The sequence below is a fragment of the Arachis hypogaea genome, chromosome 13, assembly GCF_003086295.3.
Source record: "Arachis hypogaea cultivar Tifrunner chromosome 13, arahy.Tifrunner.gnm2.J5K5, whole genome shotgun sequence".
NCBI classification, from domain to species: Eukaryota; Viridiplantae; Streptophyta; class Magnoliopsida; order Fabales; family Fabaceae; genus Arachis; species Arachis hypogaea.
This window is the reverse complement of record NC_092048.1, coordinates 89,187,509-89,196,137: the sequence shown is the minus strand read 5'-3', so window position 1 is coordinate 89,196,137 and position 8,629 is coordinate 89,187,509. Positions and strand designations below refer to the sequence as shown.

General features: G+C 37.7%; 1 non-coding gene across 1 annotated transcript; it reads left to right on the top strand.

Moving 5' to 3' along the window:
• The first annotated feature begins 5,238 nt into the window (after positions 1-5,238).
• Positions 5,239-5,345, top strand: LOC112739183 (small nucleolar RNA R71). The gene has a single exon (XR_003170120.1). It is a non-coding gene; the product is annotated as a small nucleolar RNA R71 (small nucleolar RNA).
• Positions 5,346-8,629: the final 3,284 nt, after the last annotated feature.

Here is an 8,629-nt window from a genome sequence, read left to right as displayed (position 1 = left end):
CCAACCATATTCTAGCTCTATCTCTTACAACAAATGGGAAAAGCATAAGCCTGTAGACCTTGTGATCAACCCCATTGGTCTTAACAGTATCACAGATCTGCAAGAATTCAGTTAAGAACTGAAAGGAATCTTCGGATGGAAGTCCATAAAACTTGCAATTCTGTTGCATCAGAGAAACTAGTTGAGGTTTCAGCTCAAAATTGTTTGCTCCAATGGTAGGGATTGAGATGCTTCTTCCATGTAAATTGGAAATAGGTGCAGTAAAGTCACCAAGCATCTTCCTTGCATTGTTATTATTTTCGGCCATTCCTCCTTCTTTTTCAAAAATTTCTGTCAGGTTTTCTCTAGAGAGTTGTGCTTTAGCTTCCCTTAGCTTTCTCTTCAGAGTCCTTTCAGGTTCAGGATCAGCTTCAACAAGAATATTCTTATCCTTGTTCCTGCTCATATGAAAAAGAAGAAAACAGAAAAGAAAATATGGAATCCTCTATGTCACAGTATAGATATTCCTTATGCAAGTATAAGAAGAGAAGAATATAAGAAGGAGAAGAGGTAAAATTCGAACACGGAGAGGAATATGGGGTTCGAATTTTGGGTGGAAGAGAAGTGTTAGTAGATGAATAAATAAATAGAAGGAGATGAGAGAGAGGGAATTTTGAAAATTAATTAAATTAAAAAAATAAAATTTAAAGTTAAATTTCGAAAATTAAAATTGAAATCAAATTAAATTAAAAATTAAAACAATTAGTTAAAAAAAGGGAATTTTGAAAAAGAGGGAAGGGATTTTCGAAAATTAGAGAGAGGGAATCAGTTAGGTAGTTTTGAAAAAGATAAGAATCAATCAAAAAGTTAAGTGGTTAATTAAAAAAGATTTGAAAATCAAATTTGAAAAGATAAGAAGTTAGAAAAGATTTTGAAATTGATTTTGAAAAAGATGTGATTGAAATTTATTTTGAAAAAGATTTGAAAAAGAAATTTAAAAAGATTTGATTTTGAAAATTAAAGTTGATTACTTGACTAACAAGAAACTAAAAGATATGATTTTAAAATTTAAAGATTGAACCTTTCTTAATAGGCAGGTAACAACTTAATATTTTTGAATCAATCACATTAATTGTTAGTATTAAATTCAAAAATATGAAATAGAAATAAGAAAAAGATTTTTGAAAATCAATTTGAAATTTTCGAAAATTATGAAAGAAAAATGAAAAAGATTTGATTTTTTTGAAAAAGATTTGAAAAAGATAGAGTTTTTAAAATGAAAATTTGATTTGACTCATAAGAAACAACTAATTTTGAAAATTTTTTGAAAAAGTCAACCCAAATTTTCGAAATTTTATGATAGAATAAGGGAAAGATATTTTTTTTGATTTTTTGAATTTTTAATGATGAAAGAGAAAAACATCAAAAAGACTCAATGCATGAAAATTTTGGATCAAAACATGTGATGCATGCAAGAACACTATGAATATCAAGATGAACACCAAGAACATTTTGAATGTCAAGATGAACACCAAGAACTTATTTTTGAAAAGTTTTCAAGAAAAGAAAACATGCAAGACACCAAACTTAAAAATATTTATTCTTTAGGCATTAATGTTTCAAGAATGCATATGAAAAACAAGAAAAGACACAAAACAAGAGAATATGAAGATCAAACAAGAAGACTGGCCAAGAACAACTTGAAGATCATGAAGAATGCAATGCATGAAATTTTCGAAAATAATTTTTTTAGAAAATTAAAAAGATGCAATTGGCACCAAACTTAAAACTTGACTCTAGACTCAAACAAGAAACATCAAATTATTTTTGATTTTATTATTTTGTTAATTTTTTTTTTGGTTTTTTCGAAAATTATTTTGGGAAAAACGAAAAAGAAGAAATATTTTTTTTGAAAAGTTTTCGAAAATAAAAAGAATAAAAACAAAGACTTAAAATTAAAATAAAATTACCTAATCTGAGCAACAAGATGAACCGTCAGTTGTCCAAACTCGAACAATCCCCAGCAACGGCGCCAAAAACTTGGTGCACGAAATCGTGATTGTTCATTCCTTGGTAACGGCGCTAAAAACTTGGTACGCACGTTCATAATTTTAGTTCTCTTCACAATTTCGATACAACTAACCAGCAAGTGCACTGGGTCGTCCAAGTAATAAACCTTACGTGAGTAAGAGTCGATCCCATGGAGATTGTCGGCTTGAAGCAAGCTATGGTCACCTTGTAAATCTCAGTCAGGCGGATTCAAAAGGTTATAGAGTTTTAATAATTAAAAGATAATAAAACATAAACTAGGATAGAGATACTTATGTAATTCATTGGTGAGAATTTCAGATAAACATATAGAGATGCTTTCGTTCCTCTGAACCTCTGCTTTCCTGCTTTCTTCATCCAATCATTCCTACTCCCTTCCATGGCAAGCTTTATGTAGGGCATCACCGTTGTCAATGGCTACATCCCATCCTCTCTGTGAAAATGGTCCAATGCGCTGTCACTGCATGGCTAATCATCTGTCGGTTCTCGATCATACTGGAATAGAATTTACTATCCTTTTGCATCTGTCACTACGCCCCGCACTCGTGAGTTTGAAGCTCGTCACAACCATCCCTTCCCAGATCCTACTCGGAATACCACAGACAAGGTTTAGACTTTCCAGATCTCAAGAATGGCCGTCCATGGGTTCTAACTTATACCACGAAGATTCTAATATCTCAAACTCGGTCCTCTGTATTAGATATCCAAGAGATACTCATTCTAGCTTGTTTGCATGTAGAACGGAAGTGTTTGTCAGGCACGCTTTCTTAGGTGAGAATGATGATGAGCGTCACATAATCATCACATTCATCATGTTCTTGGGTGCGAATGGATATCTTAGAATAGGAATAAGCTTGAATTGAATAGAAAAACAATAGTACTTTGCATTAATTCATGAGGAACAGCAGAGCTCCACACCTTAATCTACGGTGTGTAGAAACTCTACCGTTGAAAATACATAAGTGATAAGGTCCAGGCATGGCCGAATGGCCAGCCCCCTAAACGTGATCAAAGGATAAAAAGACAATCCAAAGATGATATCCAAAGATGTAAATACAATGGTAAAAAGTCCTATTTATACTAAACTAGTTACTAGGTTTACAAAAATGAGTAAATGATGCAGAAATCCACTTTTGGGGCCCACTTGGTGTGTATTTGGGCTGAGCATTGAGATTTACACGTGTAGAAGCTTCTCTTGGAGTTGAACGCCAGTTTATAACCTGTTTCTGGCGTTTAACTCCACTTTGCAACTTGTTTCTGGCGTTTAACTCCAGAATGCAGCATGGAACTGGCGTTAAACGCCAGTTTTCATCATATAAACTTGGGCAAAGTATGGACTATTATATATTGCTGGAAAGCCCTGGATGTCTACTTTTCAACGCAATTGAGAGCGTGCCATTTGGAGTTCTGTAGCTCCAGAAAATCCACTTTGAGTGCAGGGAGGTCAGAATCCAACAGCATCTGCAGTCCTTCTTCAACCTCTGAATTTGATTTTTGCTCCGGTCCCTCAATTTCAGCTAGAAAATACCTAAAATCACAGAAAAACACACAAACTCATAGTAAAGTCCAGAAATGTGAATTTTAATTAAAAACTAATAAAAATATACTAAAAACTAACTAAATCATACTAAAAACTATGTAAAAACAATGCCAAAAAGCGTATAAATTATCCGCTCATCAAACAACAAAGTCAATAGGGAGGAAGTAGTTTTCCACTTTCACCAATACATTTTTGACTACTCCTTTGCCCTGCTTCTGAGTTTTATCCGCCAATTGGATGATTACATCCGTGGATCTCAGCTCATTGATTTGCAACTTCTTCATAAGAGATAGAGGCATCACATTTATGCTAGCTCATAGATCACAAAATCCTCTGTCAATTTTTTACTCTCCTATGGCACATGGAATATGAAAGCTCCCTGGATCTTTTTTCTTCAGGAGTACGTCCTTCTTGATGAGGGGACTACATTCATTGTTCATTGTCACTGTTTGTCCCCCTTTTAAGGTTCCTTTCTTGGTCAACAGCTCTTTCATGCACTTGATGTATGTAGGCATCTATTGGAGAGTTTTGATAAATGGGATGTTGACACTGAGAGATGCAAACATATCTAGGAATCTTGAATATGACCTTTCTTTCTCACCTCCCCTAAGTCTCTGAGGAAATGGTGCCTTTGGCACATAAGGTTTCAGAATTTCCTTCCTTGTTGATTCTTTCCTTTGTACACATCCAGTTCCTTGTTCCTTTTTCTCCAAGTTGCTCTGGGAACTTCCTTGACTGTGCTCTGTTTGTTTGCTGGTATCTTCTTCCAAAATTTCTTCATTTGCAAGAGTAACTGCCTTACACTCTTCCCATCTCACCTTCTTCAGTTCCCCTCTTAGATTTTTCTCAGTATCACTTGGAAAACTATAAGTAGACTTCGGAATCTGCTGTAAAAGATGTCCTACCTAAGATTCGAGATTCTTAATAACCTCCCCTCGGCTTTTCATACTACCTCTCATTTCTTTCCTGAATTTTTTCATGTCTTCAGACTCCTTGCAAAAGTTTGCAAGCATAGCTTCTATTTTGGCCATTCTGTCATCATCATGTGGTGATGGTTGGTTGAAATTGGGGTGTTGAGAGTGGTTATTGTGGCTTTGGTATGGTGGCTATGAATAAGTGTTTTGTGTGGTCTGGTATGGTTTATGGTTAGAATTTTGGTGAGTGGAGTTGTTATACTGGTTTGGATTATGGGATCTGTGGTCTTGGCCTTGGTTTTGTTGGTTTTCCCACCCAAAGTTTGGGTGGTTCCTCCAACCAGAGTTATAAGTTTTAGAATATGGATAATGAGTTTGCCTAGATGAATTTCCAAGGTAATTAGCTTCCTCCCAGTTAATTGCTTCTTCTGTGTCCAACTCTCCTTGAGATGATGGTTAAGTGTGGATGGCCGCAGCCTGATTCTTCTCCATCTGCTTGGTCAATTCAGCTAGTTGCTTGGTGATCATCTTATCCTAGGCCAGGATTGCATCCATATGGTTTAATTCTAAGACTCCCCTGTTGTTGCTTCTGTCTGAGGCATAGAAATACTCATTGTCAGCCACTGTCTCTATAACATCAATGGCTTCTTCAATGGTCTTCTTCTTGTTAAGGGAACCTTCAGATGAGTGGTCTACAGTTTTCTTTGACTCACAATTCAGCCCTTCATAAAAGATATGAAGTTGCACCCACTCATTAAACATATCAGGGGGCATTTTCTTGTCAAATCTTTGAATCTCTCCCAGGCTTCATAAATAGTCTCACCATCCTGCTGTCTGAATGTCTGTACTTCAGTTCTTAGCCTGTTTACTTTTTGTAGAGGGTAGAACCTTGTTAAGAATCTATTCACTACATCCTCCTAGGTTGTCAAGCTTTCCTTGGGAAATGATTCTAGCCATTTTGATGCTTTGTCCCTCAAAGAAAATGGAAACAGTAGCAATCTATAGGTGTCAGGATGAATACCATTAGATTTAACCGTGTCACATATCCTTTGGAATTTAGTGAGATGTTCATTAGGGTCCTCTTGGGCACTTCCTCCAAAGAAACAGTTGTTTTGCACAAGAGTTATGAGCTGAGGCTTCAATTCAAAATTATTAGCATGGATAGTTGGCTTTTGAATGCTGCTACCACAGTTTCCTGGGTTTGGATTAATGTAGGATCCCAGAACTCCCCTTTCTTGTCCAGCAGGGTTGGCTGCACCTCTTCTGGCATGATTGTTCACCTCTCCTTCATGATGGTGTTCCATATCATCCTCCATGGTTATATCTAAGTCTTCCTCTTTTTCTTCTGCACCAACAGCCCTCTTTCCTCTTGCTTCCCTCCTTAATCTCAGGAAGGTTCTTTCCGGTTCACTATCAAACGAGGTTGAGGTTTCCTTTCTCCTACCTATCATACAAGGAACAAGTACAAGAAACAGCAAATGCAGAGTTCACTAAAACAGAGTATAGTTAGCTTGGCTAGAGCAATTTATCAAATAGTTAGTGGGTTAGCTTGCTGGAAAGTAAAGAAGTGAAGGAAAATTAAAGAGAGACAACTAAAATTGCAGAAAAACAAAAATGAACAGCTAAAATTAAAACTCAATTAATCAAAAAAAAAAAAAAAGAAAAGTGCTTAATCTAGTTATCCTCCAATTTAGTAATTGTCAATACAAAACCAATCTCCGGCAACGGCGCCATAAACTTGATTCACCCTAAAACTGTCTCTCAACAATTTCCTACCGGCAAATGTACCAGATTGTCGTCAAGTAAAAACTCACTGTAGAGTGAGGTCGAATCCCACAGGGATTGGTTAGTTGATCAATGTTAATTGGAGAATTATGCTAGTTGAGCGAAATCAAAATTGGGTTGAGATTGCAGAATGAAAATTTGGCAGGAAACATAAATTGCAAGAAATTAAATGACAAAAATTAAAGTGCGAGAAATTAAATGACAGAAGCTTAAATTGCATGAAATTAAATGGAAATGGGGGCATGAAATTAAAGAGTAGAAAGTAAATAGAATGGGTAGATCAGAGATGGGGATTCATTGGGTTTCAGGAGATATTGAATTCTCCAGATCAAATCATTTTCATCTCTTCCTCAATCAATGCATTCATTGACATTGCTTGGCAATATTAGATAATTGGATCCCAATGTCTTGGCTCACCAATCTCTCTAAGCATGAACAATTGCCCAATGTCTTGATTTAATTGCTCATGGGAAGAGTTGAAGTTCAGTCACTGACTATACCACACAAATTCATAGATCAAAGTATTGGTAGGATTAAATGTCACAATATCCATCCAACCCCCAATCTAATCCAATGTGAGAAAGCAATTCTAGCATGAATTCTTCATCCCTCTCTCAAGGATCCGAAGAATTCCAATTATGGATAGCTTCTCTGTCAAGACAACTATCCAATTGAATTAAGATCGAAAACTTTCTAACAAAAATCAAGAGAAAAGACAGAAGAAGAAGATGAAAAATTGAATTACAATAGAGCTCCCTAACCCAATGAAAGGGGTTTAGTTGTTCATAGCTCTCAAAATGGAAATTCGAATTAAAAAATACATTGCTGGAAATTAAAATGAACCGAAAAGTGAAAAGTGCAGTAAAAGTCCTCTCTAACTTAAATTCTAAGGTATTTATACACTTTCTTCCATTGATCTTCAATCTCTGAATTGGGCTTTTGGCCTTGATGGAATCGGGTTGAAGTTGCTCTAATTAGTTTCCTTTGCTGTTGAGAAGAGATCTGTTTGAATTGCAAGGTTCTGGTGCTCAAGTTGGAGTCAACGTTTGATGGCCAACGTTGACTCAAACGCCCTTCTTAAAAACTAGATAGAGTTGCTGTCAATGGCGTTTGACTCAATGTTGGAGGGCCAACATTCTGCTACCCACGCATACGCGTGCACCACGCGTACGCATGAAGGCTGTGATTTTGCTTATTCATGCGTGCGCGTACACCACGCTTATGCGTGCATTGCCCTTTTTTCCATCTACACGTACGCGTCACTGATGTGTGCGCGTCGATTCAAGTTTCTCAATTCCAAATTCTGGGCTCCTCATCGTAGACGTTGGAGGCAATGTTTGAGGCAACGTTGGACCTCCAACATTCGTTTGGTGACGCGTACGCGTGGATGGTCAATTTTGCCATTCCACACGTGCGCGTGACTCACACTTGCGCGTGGATATAGAAATTTTCTTATTTCACGCGTACGCGTCGCTCAAAAATCCTTTAGCTCTAGAATTGAAGATTTTATCACAACGTTGGGGGTAAGGTTGGCTTGCCAATGTTCCCTCAAACGTGAGCACCAGCAAACTATGCAGAGAATTGCTTTGCCTCCCTTTGAATGTTTGAGGCAACGTTGGTGGTCTAACTTGGCCACCAACGTTGCTTCTTCTTCATATTTTCATGCTCCTTCTTCAACTTCCTTTCATGCCTTCTATTCCGAGGGTTACCTGAAACTGTAGGCCGATCTCGGATGAGATCTTCTGTACTGGTCGGAGATGACGTGTCCGGCTGGCTGGTGGCGGCCGGAGCTGTTGTGTCCGACTTGTTGGACTGGCTTCACTTCTGATCCTTGGTCACCGGAGGGTAGGGGGTACCTGCAAGAGACTCCGATGCTTAAGTTAGCACGGGTATTAAGCAGGTTTATTGTAGAATCAGAGTATGAGTTATACCTGGGTGCTCTAGTATATTTATAGTGGTTGTAGAGTGACCTTTCTAGATAAGATAAGTTAGTTATCTTATCTTATCTTTATCTTTGAGTTGAGGTCAGCTTATCTTCAAGGGAACCGCCCTTATCTCTATAGGCTTGGACGGCCTGTGGATTTAGGTCGTATTCCTTGGGTTGGGCCCTTTCTTGGGCTTTCCCGTCAATTTGGCCGAGCTCTTTTAGGAAGAGGTCGGGTAGTCTGTCCTGAAGAGGTCGGTCGTTTTGTCGCCCATCATCCCAGGTCGGATAGCTCGACCCAGGGTATGAACAGTGTCCCTGCTTGAGCTCGGTCTTCTTTTTTGAGGTCGAGTCCTTGACTTCGGTCCTTCTCTAGTGAAGCCGAACTCAAGCATTTAGTCGATTCCTTCCTTTGTAGAACCTTTTTGAATGTGGAAC